This window comes from Betta splendens, chromosome 9 (genome assembly GCF_900634795.4).
Source record: "Betta splendens chromosome 9, fBetSpl5.4, whole genome shotgun sequence".
NCBI classification, from domain to species: domain Eukaryota; kingdom Metazoa; phylum Chordata; class Actinopteri; order Anabantiformes; family Osphronemidae; genus Betta; species Betta splendens.
In genome coordinates this window covers 4,814,982-4,834,501 of record NC_040889.2, presented here as the reverse complement: position 1 = coordinate 4,834,501, position 19,520 = coordinate 4,814,982, and the positions used below count along the sequence as shown (strand labels likewise).

The 19,520-nt window shown below is 49.9% G+C and overlaps 2 long non-coding RNA genes across 2 annotated transcripts; both read left to right on the top strand.

The window, feature by feature from the left end:
- The first annotated feature begins 9,050 nt into the window (after positions 1–9,050).
- Positions 9,051–13,225, top strand: LOC114862409 (uncharacterized). Its single transcript, XR_003786963.2, has 3 exons — positions 9,051–9,295; positions 11,206–11,338; positions 11,430–13,225. It is a non-coding gene; the product is annotated as an uncharacterized LOC114862409 (long non-coding RNA).
- Positions 13,226–16,578: 3,353 nt separating this feature from the next.
- On the top strand, positions 16,579–19,218 carry LOC114862609 (uncharacterized). Its single transcript, XR_003787008.3, has 2 exons — positions 16,579–18,189; positions 18,628–19,218. It is a non-coding gene; the product is annotated as an uncharacterized LOC114862609 (long non-coding RNA).
- Positions 19,219–19,520: the final 302 nt, after the last annotated feature.

Here is a 19,520-nt window from a genome sequence, read left to right as displayed (position 1 = left end):
TGGGTTAAATCCCAAAGCTACTCATGCTTCACACCCCAAAACCAAACAAGTAATTTCTTACCACTGAGTGGAAGCAAATCGGGCCTGCCTTTCGTCTCCCTAATGTGAGCACTGTCTTATACATTCCAACAATTACGACAGTGCATTATCCAACTCGCTGACTGTAATTCAATTAACTGCCTCCCCCCGGCTTCATCCACCCGGATAATACACACATTAATTAACAACAGAATCCAATATCGTCTGTTCTGCGCCTCCACTTATTTTCATTTCCCATAAAAAGGTCAAAGCAGCCACTTCCAAATGAAGACAATTGCTGTAAGTGTGTAGTAATGGATTTCCCTGCTACTGTACGTGTGCGTGGCGGAGTGAACCTGTTGACCGTCGCAGGCTGAGGCCGGAGGAGAAGCGCTGACGCAGCCGCGGCGCGCATCCATCACGGCCGTTATTATTGCACTGAACTCGTAAGACGTTCTCCCCGCGGAGAGCAGAACTCTCGCTCCGGTGTCGTTTCTCTGCAGGCGCGACGAACTTTATAAGTTCAGTTCAGTCTTGATGGATTGGGCCAAATTTCTTTGTGGCGGGACCTTGTAGTGTTGATCACTCAGAGCAAAAGTAGATGCACAGCAGCTTAGTGACTTCGAGCAGCCGGGGCCTGTGGTGCACCACGTCCTGCAGCCCCCTCAGCAGCTCCCCTTAGTCGAGCTAAACGTCACCGGAGGCAAGAAAAGCCGGCGAACGTAGAAATGTGTGAAACGAGGCTCACAGAGGACGGCATCGCGTTCAGTAGATGAAGTTAGAACCCGGGTCCATTCAGCCGTGTGCTGTGGATTAATTAACCGGCTATACGATGTGCGATTCCGTCCGCTACGCTGGAACTAACATTACATCTGCATCCGGGCATCCTCCATAACTATTTAAATAGCGCTTAAACGCACATTTGCATCAAAACCCCAACGTGAGACAGATACAGAGAAACGTGTGTTCTGCTAAAGCCGCACACAGAGCAAAAACTAAACAATAGCAGTGTGTGTGTGTGTGTGTGTGTGTGTGTGTGTGTGTGTGTGTGTGTGTGTGTGTGTGTGTGTTTGCTTGGGGGTGAGGGGGGGTCAGGGCCGTCTCATTCATCCGCATTCAACGCAGCAACCTAATTACCAGAAGAGATGGAAACAGTAATTAGCAGCGAGTCTCACCTCGTTAATCACAAAGGGCTCCTTCGCCGTATTTATACCTGATTATTGGCTTGCTTAAGCGCGGCAGGATATTTATGTTGCTGTTAATTGCGTGCAGCTTGTATCGCCCGCGCCCCTCGTCGACTGACAACCGCAACACATACACACACTCATCCCCACTACACCTATCGCATCTCATTACAGAGCACTACTTACAGTTTGTCTCATACCTGATTTGTTTCTCAGTCATAATTAGCCCATTAGCCTGAATCCCTTGTCTTTGCTATTCACTATTCAGACTCTGCTTTGCCTGTGCGAGAGTTTGACTGTGTGTGTGTGGCTCTGTACTGGACCTGTGCTCACCGCCGGGAAGGGCCCCAGCACCACTGTGACCCGTGGACCGGTGGAACTGAGACTGTGAAGCCGGGGAAAGTACACCTCGAGCCGCAGAACTGGATTCAGTTCCTCTTGTGGAATCGGGTGAAGTTTATTTTGAGTTCCTCATAAAGTCCCGTGCTGGAAACCACCATTAATTCCCTGAGAGGACAGACGGTGCAGGAAGTATCATCAGTCCTGTTTGGTGTCATCACATCTCGCCTGATGCCCGTGCTTCACCTCGAGGGCATCAAACTAACTGCAACCTCTGAGTGAAAGCTCAGCCCACGTGACGGAGCACTGATGAAAGACCACGCGGACGCTTGTGACTTCCCCGTCTGACACGGTGCGACAGGTGTAAAAGCTCGGACGGAACCCTACGCGTGGAAACTCAGATCCGCTCACGGGCCGGTCTGCGACGGCAGCGCTGTGGGTTCTTTCTCTTCCTCCAACATTCCAGCACAGCTCCCTCGTCCTGATGGGGAAGGTGGGGGGGGGGCATAATGGGAGAGGATCAAAGAGCTAAACGGGGGGCTAAAGATACCGAGGCAGATTACCCACAATGCCGCCAGCTGCTCGTAGCCGCGCCGGGCCCGGAGATATTGTTTCAGATTAGCGGCGGCGCTACAATGCCCAGGCAGCTGCCGTCTGCTGCCCATAATACAATAGGAGAGGGAGGATCAGCGCGCACACTGAAAAACATGTGTTATCATCACAAAGGGATTGTCAGCTTCAAACGCCTTACATCCCTCTGCCATCCCTCAGGATCAAACAGGCTGTTGGCTGGCAGTTATCGCCGAGCTCTCTAGTCTAGTCACATCCCATTCTCCACTCTTTACTCTACTTCTCTCTCTCTCTCTCTCTCTCTCTCTCTCAGCGGGGCCTAATCTCAGTCACTGTTATCCTCCAAGCCATCATCGCTCATAATATGCTCTTGACATCGCTGACGGACAAATAATCGAGACAATCGCTTTTATTGTCGCTCGGAGTTCGTCTCCGTCTCCTTCTCCTTCTCGTTCTCTTTCTCCCGCGCTCGGAACCGATCAGCAGCACAAGGATCTCATTGTGGAGCTTTTGATAGATCTCAAAGCGTCGCATTGTTTCGCCCCGGATTCTCTGACAACCTCAGAGCCACACTCAGCATCATAAAGAGAGAAGTGTCTGAAACAGATATGGAGGAGAGGGGGGGGGCTTTGTTCCTTATTGTAAACTCTCTCTAACTCAATCCGCTGCATCCTAAACAGACCGCGGCCGTGAATGCGTTTGCTCATATGAATGTGTCGCATTATGAGGCAACAATTACAGCACTTTGAGGGGAACTGTGCTCACAATCCTCCGCGCTCCCGTCTCCTGTTTGCGTTTCCACCGTCACCTCCGGCCGCGACAGGAGCGCGTCCTCCGGTTGGTCCTCGTTCACCCGCAGTCCGTTTGTTTGACTCACCGAGCGGAGACGGTGCCGCAGCTTCTAACTGGGCGTTTGAATGAAGAGCTCCACACGTTGCATTGAACAGTAACACATCCAGGCTGCGCACAGGTGATTTATCTTATTTCCCCTATGGGTTTTAAGTTTGCTTACTGTACATTAGATTCAAATAACCACACTGCACCAGAGAAAACATTAAGCAGGTTGTGTACATCTATAGAAGAGTAATGTAGCGTCAATTTCTCACTTGTGTTTATCTGTTAATTTTCCCAGATCTCCTGATTGAAGGCAGGAAATAACTCGAGGTATATCGTCATTTAAATAAAGTTTGGATGATGGTTTTAAGCAACACAAAATTAGTTCCTGAGAAGTTGAGAACTTATTAAACCAATTTGGAAAGTCCAGTCCCCCGAATGAAAATAGTTAAAAGAATATAAAATGAAGGTGTTTGCGTCAGCAACATTGGCGAAACTGAAACTCCACCATAAAAAGGCGTTTTTGATTTTAATTTTAATTCCTCTGCCAGATCGCATAACGTCCGTCATTCGCGGGGACGTACGAGGCTGGACACGGGACGCGGCGCTTCATCCGCTGGAGGCAGGCGCCGCGAGACCGGTGCGTGGGGAGTCCACGGCGGCCTCAGCCCCGCGTTTGTCCAGTAGATGCCAGCAGTGAACCGCTGAAAACGCACGGACCCCCCACTCCACTCCACGCCACTCCACTCCACGCCACTCCACTACGATGCGGGTGCCGTCGCAGCCTCGCCGCTTTGGAGTTGGAGATGGTACAGATGGCTGGCCCTGAACGCAACACTTATCCAGACATTTCACTGTTCGCAGAATGATATCAAAGTCAACTCAAAATGGAGGCTGTGCCATCAACTTGAAACAAATTCTAACACTTCCAACAAAATTGTATTGTGAGCAAAGTCACCGCCGATTTGGTCAGCGTTCAGCACAGATGTCCCCCCTGTGTGTGTTTGCGTTAAATAAAAACGAGCGCTCACATCCTCTTAAAAATCTCAGCTGTGGATTTTCAGGGATAAAATGCTCACAATTATAATGTTTTAATCCAGATTGGACTCGGACACATTTATTTATTTCAACGCGTGAGAGTTTAAACCATGTTTAAGGCGAGAGACACAGCGCCGGAGCAAAAACAAATGCCCCAAATTATAGGAAATATGGGAGCGGCGGCGGCGGCGGCGGCGCCTTGATGCCGTCTTGTTTATTAACGCTCGCACGTCTGCGCGCGGATTTGAAAATATCCTCTCTGGTTCGTCGCCTGCTCTTTGTCCTCATCCTGACACGGATTGCAGTCACACGGGCTCCAACCGGAGCCGTCAAATTTCCCACGCGGGCTGGCAGACCTGCTGTCGGTTTGGATGTTACAGTGCAAATGTCACATTGAATTAATACGTTGGGAATAAAGGGAGACGCATTCATCGCTAAATATTGTCTCGTGCTGGGAGTGACGTGAGGGGGGAGAAAATACATCCCAGCAAAGGTGGGATCTCACTTATCCAACTATTACCAGGGATGCTTTTATTTTTACCCTCTTGCAGCCCGATTCCCTCTTTTGTCACTTTTATTTCTGCTCCGCTTTCGACTCGCATCCGTCGGTCTCCATCACTTTTTCGCCACACGTGTGTTTTTTAAGGGGGGTTTTAAGCTGTGGAAACACTCACTCCCATTCACCTGATCACAAAGCGTGTTTGCTTACTCTGAGTGTGTGTGTCTGTGGTGTGTGAGGTCACGAGTGTGTGTGTGTGTGTGTGCGTGTGTGACCACAGGTTGAACTTCAACAATGGGTTATCTGTGGCTATTTCAGGAGGGCGGGGCCCCGGAGACCTGGCCTCCCTCAGTGATTGGCTGGCTCGCTCACAGCCCACAGTCAGCCAATCACCCTCCAAAGTAAACTTTAGAGGGTTCTGCTCAGGGTTTTTTCTGCTTTTGCCGGTCCAATTAAATGTGGAATGCAGAGCCCTTGAAGGCCATTTTGTAGCGTGTGGTGTTTGCATGTGTGTGTGCGTGTTTGTTTGTCCCTGTAACCTCGTCCTCTTTCATTCCCAAACGCCGGGGCCTTTCAGCAGAGACCACACAACCTCCCGAGCAGGTGAGACGGGACCCTGAAACCTGCCCAGGTCGCCTCCGCGAGCCGGCGCCGGCGCCGCGGCCGCTGGATTCCCGTCCGCGTTCGCTGTCGTGACCCCAGCAGGAAACGAGGAGGCGGCGAACACAAGTTCTTGCAAACTCGAAACCCTCCCGCTCGGAGAGGAATAACACTTCCTGTAAGTGTGCGCGTGAGTCATGAAAGACTTCTGGCTCCTTGTTTACGGTTCGCCGGCGTCTTTTGTTTGCATGCGATTAGTGGCGGCCTTCTCCTCATCAGAGCACGCGCCGGCCCCCGTTCGGACGCGACCCTGTTGTCGTGTGCGGCGGGCGAAAGGACAAGATGTCACCCACTGCTCCGGCGTCGGGGTTTTTCTAGAACTCGTGCGACACGCGAACACAGACGAAGACAAAAACACAAATATTAGCACCCGGACTCAAATATGAAAAGGGAGGTGGAAATAAAAGAGAATTTGAACTTAATGAACATGCATTAGTGGCATAGAAGTGCTTTCATCAGACTCCTTTTCAAATGTGTTTTCACATCCCCTCAGATGCAGCATCACAGCACCAGTGAATCTGACAGAGAGGAGAGAAAGTCTTTATTTAGACTCAAATGGGTCTCATCTGAAATAATGAATATGTCCTTGAGAAAAACAAAGAGCTCCACAAAACGGACTCCTCTTCTACAGAGGCAACGGAGATGGCAGATAATTGTTTTCAAGTCTGGCACTGCTCTGTAAATGAGTTTGTTCTGTTCTGCGGGCGGCTAACTGTGTCTCTCCTTCCTTTCATTTCTCTCCTTTTCGCACACACCTTTTTGATTTTCTCCTCTTTGCCTTTGTTTTCTTGTCATCCGGCCTCCATCTTTCCCCTCTCCTCTCACTTCTCTTTCCTCCCGGTCCTCCCGCGCTCCGCTTCCGTTCCGTTCGGTTCCACATTCTTTCGCGTTTCTCTCTCTGCCCGTTGTTGCCGCGCTGTTTGTTCGCCGGCAACATCGGAATTCTGCATTTGGTGCCGTCACGCGCCGTCCGCGGCAGACAACTTGCCTTGACTTCGCTGGCTTCTCCTCTTGTTCCCCACTCGTGGAACTCCCACTTTCTTTTTGCACGGCAACGGTTGTCGCAGCAAAGAGTGATGGAGACAGGGCTGTGATTGAGTCCTGATGATGTCGTCAGAGTCGAGCCAAACTACAGCCTAATCCACTGTAGCTTCTATATGAACTGTAGTTGTAAGTAGTTTAAGTTTAAGATTGACAGTCAGCACAGAAAGTATATTAGGATGTAAACTCTTCCTTCTTTCCTTCCTCCCTTGCCTCCTTCCCTCTCTCCTTCCTTCCTCACACGCTTTGCTGTTTTCTATTCCCAGGGTTCCACTCTGAGGAGCCCGCTGTCCCCTGAGAACCCCACTAAGGCCCCTCATGCTGGGTAATAATAGCTTTGCGACGTTGCCTATTTAGACTGCAAGTTTCCATTAAATCTCACTGTGTCATTACAGTTCATATTCTTAATTATGCAGCAAATGTCCCCAAGGAAATATCATGGAGGCCACTACTCCACAATCTGTCCATATGGCACTTAATTAAAAGTTTTCTTAAGAATAAATTGCATTCAATTCAATTAAAACTGTAATGTCATACCAAAATAATGGGCATAGCCTCCTACAACGAGCAGCTCAGAACACACACAAAAAATCTTTTCTGTTTTTTTTTTTTTTTTTTTGCAATGTTTGCAATGGAAAAAAGTGCATATCTGCCTTCCAAAAAAGCCCCCTAGTAGAAAAATATGCAAAAAGCAAATATCACCAAAGCCTCCTACATGCCACCGAGCCCCAGGCAACAACCGCGCTTGAACACTCGAGCTATTTCTAGATTCCACTCTTGGAATTCACACCATGACAAATGAACCATTGGAGTTTGGAATTCCTATTTATCTGCCGCGCACAGAGGCACTTGATTTGGGTGTGAAGAATAAAGGAATTATACGGACAAAAAAAAAACAGACGACTTAAAGGATAAATGATAAAAAATAAATAAATTGATTGTGCGTGTGTTTTGCCTCTGCAGCCAGAGTTGTTTGTTCATCTGATGGAGGGCGTTCGGGTGGGCGTGTCCTTATCGTCTGGATGCTCTGATCTCAGCAAAGCAAGACGGCTTTTCAAAGAGGCAGCATCTGATATTAAACCCCCCCCCCCCGTCACACATGCACTCCCATGAAGCCCTGCAGGATTATATCCAAGAAAAGACATCTCCTCCTCAACAATAACCAATATATTTGTCTTTTTCTTCTTCCTCTTCCAACCGGCGAGCGTGCACCGCGAGCGCGCTCACATCCGCGGTGACACATAACCTCCGATAATCACACCCGGGCTTCAGCCGGCGACTCGCTCCCGGCGCCACCTTGCAGACGGCAGGCGCTGATTAGCAGGACGGGGAGACAGGGAGAAGGAGAAGTCCATTTGGTAAAGTAGGCTGCTGTTCCCCGCGCCCCATCTGCTGGGTGTGAGATGCTGACTTCATCTGTTGACGACGCGGCGGTGGCTAGGGAACCAGGGATGAGTTGATTTCCCTCTTTCGCTGGTTGAGCAGTGAAGGGCCCTAAAGCGTAAACAAGTGTTTTTCTTGTTCTAAACACAGAGTCTTGGCTCAGCCCTGGCTTGGACTTGGCTGCTACGTGTGTGTGTGTGTGTGTGTGTGTGTGTGTGTGTGTGTGTGTGTGTGTGTGTGTGTGTGTGTGTGTGTGTGTGTGTGTGTGTGTGTGTGTGTGTGTGTGTGTTTGTGTGTGTGTGTGTGTGTGTGTGTGTGAGACTACTGCTCAGTCAACCTCATGCTAAAGGCCTGTTTGGTGCCTGCAACACAACCACCCCCCCACCCTCCACCACCACCCAGCAGCCCTAGCAGCCCACAGGTAATTAGCTCACACGTCCACACAAAACGTCCGAACCCACTCACGCCCGACCACACCCACATGTCTCACGGCCTCCACACACACACACACACACACACACACACACACACACGCACGCACACACACACACGCACAGTCATACCACTGAATGTCAAGGCCCCGACAGCAGACTCTGAATGGGGACCCGTTTAAGAAGACCAGAAGGTCAAGGGTCATGTTGTGTGTGTTTGTGTTTGTGTGTTTTTTCATCCGCTTGCCTACACAAATCCACCGACTCACGAGGAAAGAACACACTGTGCTCCCAAATCAATCACACAATCGCATCAGTACACCAAAACACGCCTTTCAGCCATTCACTCGTCCTATGAGAAGGGATGGGAGATGGTTACAGCAGGTGCTGTGGGGAGATGATGGTCAGAGCTATGCGGCCTCGACCTGTCCTCCTCCCCCCTGGAAGCACGGGGGCTTGAAAGAGATACCTGGACAAAGCCTTCAGTTTTCAATAGCGGCGAATATCTCCGCCGCTGGAGGGGATAATTGATTTAACTCGCTGGCCGGCGCGCCGCGAACGGGCAGCGGATGAAAGGAGGAGCGGAGGGGTTTCACGCGCGGGACGAGACAAAGAGCGACAGAAGGAGGGAGAGAGACCGAAAAAGGAGCACAAATGAATTTGTCCTCTCTCCTGCACAGCAGCCCTCGTGTGCGATAACTCACAACGTGGGCTTGAGTGAAAACATTTGCTGTCAACAGCCAGTTCCACTGTACTAAGCCAGTCTAACAGATGTGCACTCACCCAAAGACTTATGCAGCTGCTACTGCTGCCGCTGTGTGTGTGTGTGTGTGTGTGTGTGTGTGTGTGCGTGCGTGCGTGCGTGCGTGTGTGTGTGTGTGTGTGTGTGTGTGTGTGTGTCTGTTTACGCACAGTTCAGCAGGGTTTATGGGTATGAGAGCATGTGCGCTTTCATAACTTAAAAAAAAAATCACCATAAATAAACACCCCCCCCCTCCACAAATCTGTTCTCATTAGATTTGATGTTGATTGCATTACGCATATGAACACATTCTTGGCCATTGTCCGCATCCCCTGGGCCGAGTGGAGCCTCGCGTTGGACCGTGCCGGGCCTGGCCTCCGGAACCCTCTTTGCCCTGGGAGATGGATTCAAGGGGCCGGGGGGGCATCGTGCAGCCCGGTTTAGCCTCTCATTCTGGTTCAGGGCACCTGGGTGGATGCCCCACCCCCCTCCCCCGGGGCCGGGGGGACGAGCCAGGCTCCACCGCCGGCTGTTTGTTTCACCAGCATCCCAAAAGGTAAACAAGCTTAGACTTGACGCTCTTAGCGCTCTCTCCCCAGAAACATATATTTGTATTTGTTTTTTAGTTAGATTTAGATGATGAGACGTTTGATTTGATAGATGTCAGCGTTCACTCTTCCAAAGAACAACTGTGAAAACTGCTGTGTTACTTTCTGCGGCTCTGGAATGTTTAGTTCATTAACAGTTTAATTTCAAGTCAACATTTCTACAAATACGACAAATGTTTGTGAAATTACACCAAGCATCTGTTAGAGTCGACGACGTAATAATTCACCTAGGTGTTTGCTCATTTAAATAAAAACAATGCTCCTCAAAAAAACAATTATCAAGATGAAATGTTTTGCTAAAAGTCTGCGAGAGTTTTCTTGGCAAACTTCTCGGGCTAAATAACGAGGACACAGGCACCGAACGCGTCCATCTGTTGCTTTTAGATCATTCATTCTGCTGCTATTGATCATGACGTTACGTCGGCGAGGCCGAAACAATCCACAGATACAGGAGAATCAGAGGGAAATGGATCTGAAAGTCACTTCGCAGTGTCCTGGGGTTAGTGGACGCCTGAGCGAGGGGAATATTTAAGGCTGTGACCTAAACCTTTGAAACCTATATTTGAGGAGAGAAACACAACGTTATGAAAAAAAAAAAAACTTATTAATGTTCGTGATGCCTGTGTTGAGTCATGTGCATACAGTAGGTGTCACATCAGCCATTTCAGTAGACATCCTCTCACCAGACTGTACGATTGTGGAACTATATGAAAAAACTGTTGCACTGAATGTACAGGAAACACACACACACGCACACACACACACACACACACACACACACACACACACACACACACACACGCACGCACACACACACACACACGCACACACACACACACACACAATGCATGTGTATGTACATATGCATGACTGGTTCACACACACACACACACACACACACACACACACACACACACACACACACACACACACACACACACACACGCACACCACTCTTTCTTCTCGTCTTATTGGCAGGCTCGTATCCCATCTGCTCTCCAGGGGGGCGGACGGAGAGATAGTTGTCATTGTGGAACATCTCTCCACAGACGCACGCGCCCCTCGATGCCGAACTCACCAACACACACGCGCACTGTACGGGCGCACACACACATTGATGCACCCCACGAACCTCCGCAGATTCACTTTCAAGTATCTGAAGTCCGGCTACATTCTTCCCTGCTAATTGACTGTCACGGCTGGAGAGATTAGCTTCAGCCCAATCCTGCAAGATGAAGGATAAAGATGCGGGGGCCGGACTGGTGTTGAAACCGTGTGTGTGTGTGTGTGTGTGTGTGTGTGTGTGTGTGTGTGTGTGTGTGTGCGCGTGTGTGTGTGTGTGTGTGTTATTGATATTTACAGGCTGTTGCGTCCCTCCCCGCTCGCCGCTGCCCCTCCTCTGCCCGTCGCCCGTAGGGATTAGCGTTAATGGCGGGCTTACGGGGTAAGCGAGCCCCCTGTCAGAGCCACGTCCCCTCTGCAATCTCCCAGATTAGCTGACGCTTTGTGACGGCTCTCTCCGCCAGACGCGCGGCTTGAAGCGTCGCGGGGACGCGAGGGGGAACTTTGTCTAAAGTTCTCTTTCGGGTTGGTGGGGGGGAATTATGTGGCGTTGGGGTTTTGTGTTGGCCCGTGGGATGACGGTGCATGCTGGGAGCATTAGCGCTTGGATAAAGCACGTTTGGAGAAGTGTCTTTACAAGTGGGGAACAAAATGAGTGACTGCAGCGGCTTAAAACAAACCACGATAGCGTCTGTGCTGATAAGATGACAGTGATGCTGGATTTAGGATGAATAAAAGTGAACAGCCTACGAGAACTTCATGTACTACACATAAACTTTTAATGATAATACTTTAGTGGAAATCAAGGGCGTCCCAGCACCTCTGCTCCAGTGCAGCTTCCCAGTTCTCCCACACCAGTCGGGAGGAAGGACCAGCATGCACCTGGTGGACCTGCCGCCCTGTGAGCCGGTCACATCAAACAAATCAAGGTGAAGTATGGAAACGGTGAAATAATATCTTACTAGGAGCAAAACTGCTTTTATTATGCTCATAATTCCGCTCGCTCCCGTTTGCTTCCAGGAATCCATTTCTTGTTCTTCGCCACTTCATCCTTATTGAATCACCGCGTTAGAATTGAAATGAACGCACCAGGGGACAAGGTGATTTGTAGCAGGGTCTAATGAAGACAGACGGAGCTGGTTCTGCAGGTGGAGGAAAAAGCTCAACAAGTATGAAAATGGAGTTTGACTGAGTATATTTCAGGCATTGTGATAAATGGAGTAAAAGATTTATATTAAAATACAAAACTGAAAATATATACTCTAATGTCTAAACTTCAGTAAGTTCAGTAGCTGAGTTTATGTTCCTTCTTCTTTTCTTTACGGCACTGTTGCTGCTGGAGTCGTGTGCGTTTTCATCTGAGCAAACATGCGGAATAAAAAGTGGAATTAAATGAGAATGTCCAGCAAGAACTCAGGACGTTAAACCACTGTCTTTGTGTCCAGATGTCTGTGAAGTCAGGACTTTGGCTTCTGGTTCGGACGGTCTTTGAACCCCCCCCCCATCCTGGCCTCCCCTCCCTCCCCCTGCTCCGCCTCTCCTCATCCTCCATCCCGATGACAGCCGTGCTCTCGTGGCATCTGTCTGCTGCTCCCCAGCTTGTCTGTGTGTGATCAGCTCCTCTCCAGCTCTCCTCCACACTTTATCTCCTCGTCTTAGTGCTCCCTTTTTTTTTTTCACAGACTGCCGCTCAGCTGCCTCGCTGCCAACTCACTGTCGCTGTTAACTCACATACCATCTTATGTATTGCCAAAGCAGATTGTGTTTGGAGGGCAAGCAATTAAGGGGGAGGCAAGTGCAAAACTGTAATGTAATTTTGGCTGCAATATTTACGGGGAGAGAAGGGATGGAGGGAGGCGGAGGGGGGAGGGGGGGCACAAAAAAGCACAGAGGAGGGCTTAAGCGGGTCGGACATTGCGGAGTCAACACCGTCGAGAATAATGATTTTGAGCTGAGATTTAGTGGGACGGAATCTGGCACTCGCCTAATTACGAGAGGCCAAATGTCAAGCCTGCTCGCTGTCAGCTTGGTGGCGGGCGGCGCTGCTTTCCTTTCGTCTCCCCATCTCCCTCCCTCGCTCTCTCTCGCTCCCTCTCTCCCTTTTTCCGCAAGTTTTCTGCGTGTTTTATGAATCTCATTAAAAGTCATTAAAAAGTGTGGTGAGATTTACGCATCCTCTGCTCCGTTGCCCCGTAGTCTTCTTTCTATCTGTCACAGATCTGAGAGAAAAGGGAAAAGCGGCAAAAGAGGAGAGAGAGCGGAGACGCGCGCGCGCGCGCGCGCTCGTGCACGCGCGCAGAGTGGAGTTGAAAAGCAGAAGCGTTTAAGGTAAACAAGAAGAAAAGAAAAAGCTGGAGAACGACGCAGGGCGCAGTGTCTAAGTGGATTAGGTGGTAAGCCTCGCTGAGCTACCTTTCCTTTTACAGACCCGCAGCATTATTGCCACTTTAAAGAAGCGAGCACTCTAATATTATAACAGAATACGAGAACGCGAACAAACACTTTGTAGCCGGCGTGTTTTTATTTCTTCAGACAATCCAGCCTGTTTGGCTATCAACATCTTTTGACACGCCGTTCCTTTCAATCAAGCGCGCGCTGCCTCTGCGGCTCCCATTTCGCAGCGCCAGATACGACGACGGGGTCGGAGTCAAGGTCTCTCTGCATCGCCGAGTGAGAGAGATTTCGCATCGCGCTTACAAGGCGCCACAAAGACCCGCTGTTCCGCGCCTCGTTGCCTTGTCTCCGGGGGGCGGGTCGGGTCGGGGTGGCGCGGCCGACCCCTAGGCGCATTATTTAAGGCCTCTCTGAGAAGAATGCGCCTCCATCGCCATTCAAGAGAGACGCGTGGAGGGGGAGGCCGCGAGGTGAGGACGGCCAATGTACAGCGGTGGGGCGCGCGCGCGGAGGGAACGAGAGACGGCGCTAAAAGCATATGGCGTTCCAGCCGCTGCGCTGCCGGTCATGCTCCCAATTACACCAGTTCAATAGACGGGCTGGAATCGCATTGGCCCCCCGTGCTCGCACTCTCCCGCTGCAGTAGCTCCTTCACACGCACGGGCACACTTTCACACCTACACGCGAGCAGCCTCCTACCTCCGCACAAATATAGGCCGCCGCGCACAAAGGCGCGCATTGTCGCCGCGCGGCTAATTGAAGGTTGCGCGCGTGGAGGGTACGTGTGAAAGGTTGTAAAAGTAGTTGTGTAACAGCAAAAGGTGACTTGGCTCGGCGCGGCGCACCGAGGCTCTGCAGATGGCTCCGGTGCGGCGCGTGTGTGCGCGAGGGAGATAGAGCGGCGCGCGGGAGCCCGGGGCATCGGCGGCGGCCCCCCCTGTGACTTGGCGGAGGGAAGCGAGCGAGCGCGAGGCCCGCGTGGGCGGGAGCCGTCAGAGGTATGAAATGATTTGGAGAGGTGGTAGGGGGCTGTCAGAGGGGCAAGACTTCAGTCGGAGAGGCAGGTGCGGGTTTAGGAGGTGATGGAGTTTGGTTTTTTGGGGGGGAGGGGGGGGGGGGGGGGGTTAGAAGTAAAAGTAGAATCGGAAAAGTACAAAATGTACAGGTGTTAGTGTAGGAGGCAATAGCTGCGGGTCAGGCTCAATTAAATATGGTGTGTTAATATTTAAATGACATTTGCCTTTCTTTGCTCCAATTGAATTACGTGACGAGAACAGCGACGCTCGAGTGTGAGACGGAAATAAAACACTCGACTTCAAGTGAAAACCGCTTTGTCGGAACTCAAGCGCGGTGAAACGAGAGCAAACATCCGCGTGTTTGCTCAAGATCCGCTACCGGTGCTGTCGAGCTGCTGCTTTTGAGGAACTGAAACAAAACTTAGTTCACGGCTTGTTTGCTAAATGGATACAGTTACTGGTGGGATGAACTCAAACACACACTGTTATTTATTATTATTATTATTATTATTATTATTATTATTATTATTATTATTATTATTACTGTGTATATGACCTATTTGTGTTATTTCAGAGTCTTGGTTTTGCTGATGAGTTCAGGTGAGGTACAACGGCGTTAAACTCCCTCTCGATGCGTTTTTATTCAACTAACTGTGCAGCAGCTTTTTACTTTTCCACAAACACCATTTTCACCAAACAAGATGACCCAGAAAATCACTTTAAAGACTCGTTTAAAAAAAAAAAAGAAAAAGAAAAAGAAATAGTCTCAAAAACAAGACACAGATGTATCATCCAATTAGCCTGGCACAGATCAGACTCCTCTGTTTTGGTTTGTATGATGAGATACGCACCATGTTACCCCCTCACCCCCCCACGCACACACACACACACACACACACACACACACACACACACACACACACACACACACACACACACACACACACACACACACACACACACACACACACCTCAACAATCCTCCAACCCCTGAGTGATGGCAAGAGTGAGAAATGATGTGAGGAGCGGTGGAGAGGCAAGAAGTAGGAAGTGTGGGGGAACCCCTACTGGGCACGAAGACACAAGCCCACACACACACACACACACACACACACACACGCTGTACAGTATACACTGACTCCACACACACACACACGTCAGACAGAGCCCTGCAGTCCCACCTTTGACACTAAGCTTCCAGAAGCAGGGAACTCTGGCTCATCCCCGCTAACACAGACTGGCAGGTGAAGCTAAGCGCCCTCTCTTTTCTCCTCCACTCCTCTTCTCTGTCTTCCTTCCTTTCTCCACCTCTGTGTGTGTTTCTTTCTTGCGCTCACTTTCTCTCCTATTTCTGTTCTTCTATATCCATCTGTTTCTTTCTCCGCCGCCCCCCGTCCCCTCCCCTCCTTTTCTTCTCTTCTCCTCTCCTCTCCCGCTCCGCTCCTTCCTCCCTGCTCCTCGGAGGCTGCGGGCTGGGGTTGAACTCATCTGTCAGGATCAGAAAGGGGCTGGAGTGACGGGAGACTCCTGTTTCAGGCAGATAAACAGCCAGCGCAGATCAAAATACGCTCCGTTCGACACACACGCGCTCCTACACGCACACCCACACGCAGGCGCGGAGGCGCACACGCACGGAGCCACTGATCCATCTCGCGCAGCCGCGACGTCAGATTGAGGGTGTTAGAGCTCCTTGTCAGCTTAGAAAAGGTGCAGCATCCAAATTCGGGAGGCACCTGGTTATTTACAAAGTTAATCACGGAAAATTCTGCTAAACTTGGCCCGATTCGCCGGGCTGCTGGTGATTGACGTGGCCAAGCGAAGGTGCCGATATAGATCTTTAGAAGACAGGAACATATTTTTGGACGTGGCATAGAGACATCTGTATTCACTTTGACTGATATGTTGAGAGCGGCTGAATATCTAAAAAAAAACTAACTTCCTTCCCTGCGTTTTTCATTTTATTGCAGACGAGAGCTACTTCAACACTTGCCAAGATGACAACGGTTGCCCAAATGTTCCATTTGATGTTTCGAGCCTCAAGAGCAAGTGGGAGAGAACGAGTGATACAGGGGGGAGAGAAACCCAGGGAAACGGAGAGGGAATAAACGGCAATGAGAGAGCGGGAGGGGAGGGGAGGGGAGGGGGGAGAGGGGAGAGGAGACTGAAAGCAAATGAGAATGAGAGGAGTGGAAAAGAACATTAGCTGGAGAGGTTGCCAAGTTCAAGATCTGCCAGCCTGAGGTGTGTGCAGTCCCGGGTGTTGTAGTGAGGGAGAGAGGGAGGAGGGGTGAGGCAGTGGGTGTCAGGTATGTCTCTCCTTCCATCCCAGCGCTCCATCGCGCGCCTTTCTGCTCCAGCTGCTGCTCGCCCGGATAACAAATCATTCCCTACAGCGCCTTCTGGTAACCTCGTCATTCCCCGCTAATAACATTTGGAGATGCTAAGCTTGTAAATTAGCGAATCTGGACCGAGGAGATATTATTTATGCTTGTCTCCCATCCTGAAAGACTTGTCTTGATGGGTAAATTGTGTTTAATTCTTGGAGGAAGACGTTTTTTTTCTGTGCCCCAGCATGAGATGAGATTAATCCCTTGACAACCTTTGCGGGCGCACTTCAAAATTGCTCCCAAATGTCACCGATGCCGCCGCCGCCGAGATTTGCAAAGAGGGTGGAAACAGGGAGAGAAACAAGCACCGTGCAGAAATGGGGACACATCCGATGCGCGTGACCCCCCCCCCCCCCCCCCCCCCCCCCCAAACACACTCACTCACACACTTCTTACACAAGTGTGTTTTATTCCCCTTCTTAGCATTCAGGAAAAAAATGGAAAATAAACATAAGACACACACATAAACTCGAGGCACAAGCCGTCGCCCGCCCACATACACAGACACACACCTTGCACCCTCCTATAGATTATGTTCTTGTTACACTGACATACACACACCAGCGCAAATAAAACTGTATCACTTCGAACTGTTTGAGCAGCGACAGCAGACACACGCGTTCGCACACAGGAGCAGTTGTCCTAACACACACACAACACTTACAGCTTGTTCCCCAGATTGCCTTTTACTAATTTGTTCCCTCCAAGTGAGAGTTTGTCTTTGGATTTTAATATTTTCCTTTATGGCTCTGGGTGAAAGGACTGTTTCAGATTTATTTACCGAGAAGCCAGACATGGCTGGAGAGGCCTCGCAGCCCGGAGACGCTTTTTTTTTTTAAATTTTAATTTGTACACAAATTCACACATTTGAGTTTAAACCCTGGCAAAGCACCTCCAGTGGTCGTCATGGAGCATCCGGGGGAGCCGGAGGCTGCGCATGGAGTCGGTGGACAGGCTCGTGACGAGTCTTGGTTCGGGCTCAATCTCCCCCCGCAGCTTCTAAATCAGGCGTCTCTTCCTTAATGACCCACAGAGCGGCGGACATACCAGCTGTCAACACACATCCTCTTCCTCCCCGTGTGTTTCTCTCAGTTTTACGCGTTCTCCCCCTCATGCGCGTCGCCCCCCCCCTCTATTCGCAGCTGGGCTCGAAGTGAAAGACAGAGGAAGAAACACGCATAATTAGATTGTAAATGCTTCATGATATTTGAGGACTTCAAAGAGCGCGTCTGAAGCGGCGCAGCGGCTCTTTAACGCTCGTCGCGCGCGCGCGCGCGCCCGCTCGCTTGCGCGGACCCGGCGCCGCTCGCGTGCGTTCCGCATTATCATTTTTATCAAAGAGGGCCGCTGACCCGTCTTTCTAGTGCGAAAACACTCAGAAGCTCATTTCATAGCAGCGTGTGAAGAGTTCAGCAGGAACCGCAGCGTGACTGAAAACAATGCGCTTTAATGTGTTAAAAATGAGTCGCAAAGTGCTGTTACCCAAAGTTGCGCTGACATCTGACCGCCGCATTCAAACACAACATGACACGCGTGACTGTTTTCATGCAACAAGTCATTTCTGGTAATTACAGTTATTATACAGCAGCCCTACACACCAATTACTCTCGTCTGGGGCATTTCTGTGAGCGTGAGTATTTGAGAGGGAGAGAGGGAAAAAACTAGCGAAGTTGAAAGCAGACAATTGTCACGTAAAAAACACACTAAAATAAAAATTAAAGAGACAATCATATTTGGCATCTGTCACATCTGACTGCGTTTCCTCAGGAAGTCAACCGGTGAGGACGAATCCACTTCCGGTCCAGCTCCGTTTCTCTGAGGACGAAGAAGTATGTTACGTGATTAAAAACAATACTAAACCAACAGGGGGCTTTAAAGTAGTTTTTACCGGTGTCACTTCAACAGAACATAATCCATAAGCTGAATAGCGAGCTCTCCCGTGGTCCTCGCTCCGTCTCTGTGTGTGTGACACAGCTACATAATGTAAGTCTGTCGCTGTCTGAATGTAGGCTGCAGATCTGGCAACACACACACACACACACACACACACACTCAGATCTGTCCTCTCTCTGTTTATTTATTGGAACATTTTTGAGCAGGCATACTTCTGTCTGTAAATTGACAGCTTGGCACAATACTGGAGGGAAAGGCTTTCTGGACCGCCGCTTCATTCCGAAGGCTGATTGACATTTCAGTCAAGTAGAAGTACTTTCTAATGTGCCATCAGGTTTTCTATTAATGCTTGTATGTATCCAGCGCGTCGCCTTTGGATCTTCCACCCTGTCTGCAGCTGTCATGCCATGTTGATCATGCTCTGAATAAATATTCCTATATTAATAATGTTCTGTTCTATATATATATGTATATGCTTCCACCTTTTAATTACTTTATTGTTGTCCTGTCGTCCTCTGCTGAATCCAGGTTCCTCTGCGGCCTTTATAGATCCGTGCCTTGTGGTCAGTGTGGTCTCGCTCGCCCCTGAGGTTCTTGTCGGGCGTCTCACCGCAGGGCCTGCTCAGTCACACTGGGCCGCGATCACTGTACCAGAACTCTCACATCTGCTGAGCAGCAGCAGAAGCAACAACAGCATGACGGAGCTCTGAAATTTACTGCCGGGACTCAACGGGACATAGAGAGAACCTGAGGCCCCTGCAGAGTTCTCCGGCTCAGAACAGTTGTTTTAGTTTAGCGGGAGAGTTTTATGTGTGGGTCAGATTGGGACAGACTCAAGTTTCCACGGACCTCCATTGACTCTCTAAGACCACTAAAAAACGGCTTGTTTCCCTCAAATAAACAACCACAATGCGCTTTTTATTGGACAGTCTTGTATTTTGTAATCATCAATAGCTGGAATGAAACCCTAGCAGGGCCATGATGTGAAAATAAATTCCACCGATGGTGCATAATTGTTGGAATTTCCCTTTTGATGAATGCGGCCAAAAGCTTGTCATTATCCAAAAAGCATTTCAGCTACATAAAGCCTTCATTTAAATTAAAGCGCATTGTGAGCGAGATTGGCTCGGAATTTCAATGAATATCACTCCGGAACATTTTATTGACACACTTGTCTGCCTCGTGTGTCCCAGGTTGAACAATCGGCCGAATCCTCCCGTATCTTCAGGAGTTAAAGGGGCCTAAATCTAGTCATAATACAGAGCTCACTGAGGGTGTAATCCCTATGAACATCGGAATAAATCCGCGTTATATCCGCTACAGGCCGACTAGCCGCCAGGGCCAGGTCCATTATGGCGGGACTGAGGACGGGCAGGAGCCGGGTTAGTGAAGGGTGCTAATGGGTCGTCCATGAATTCGCA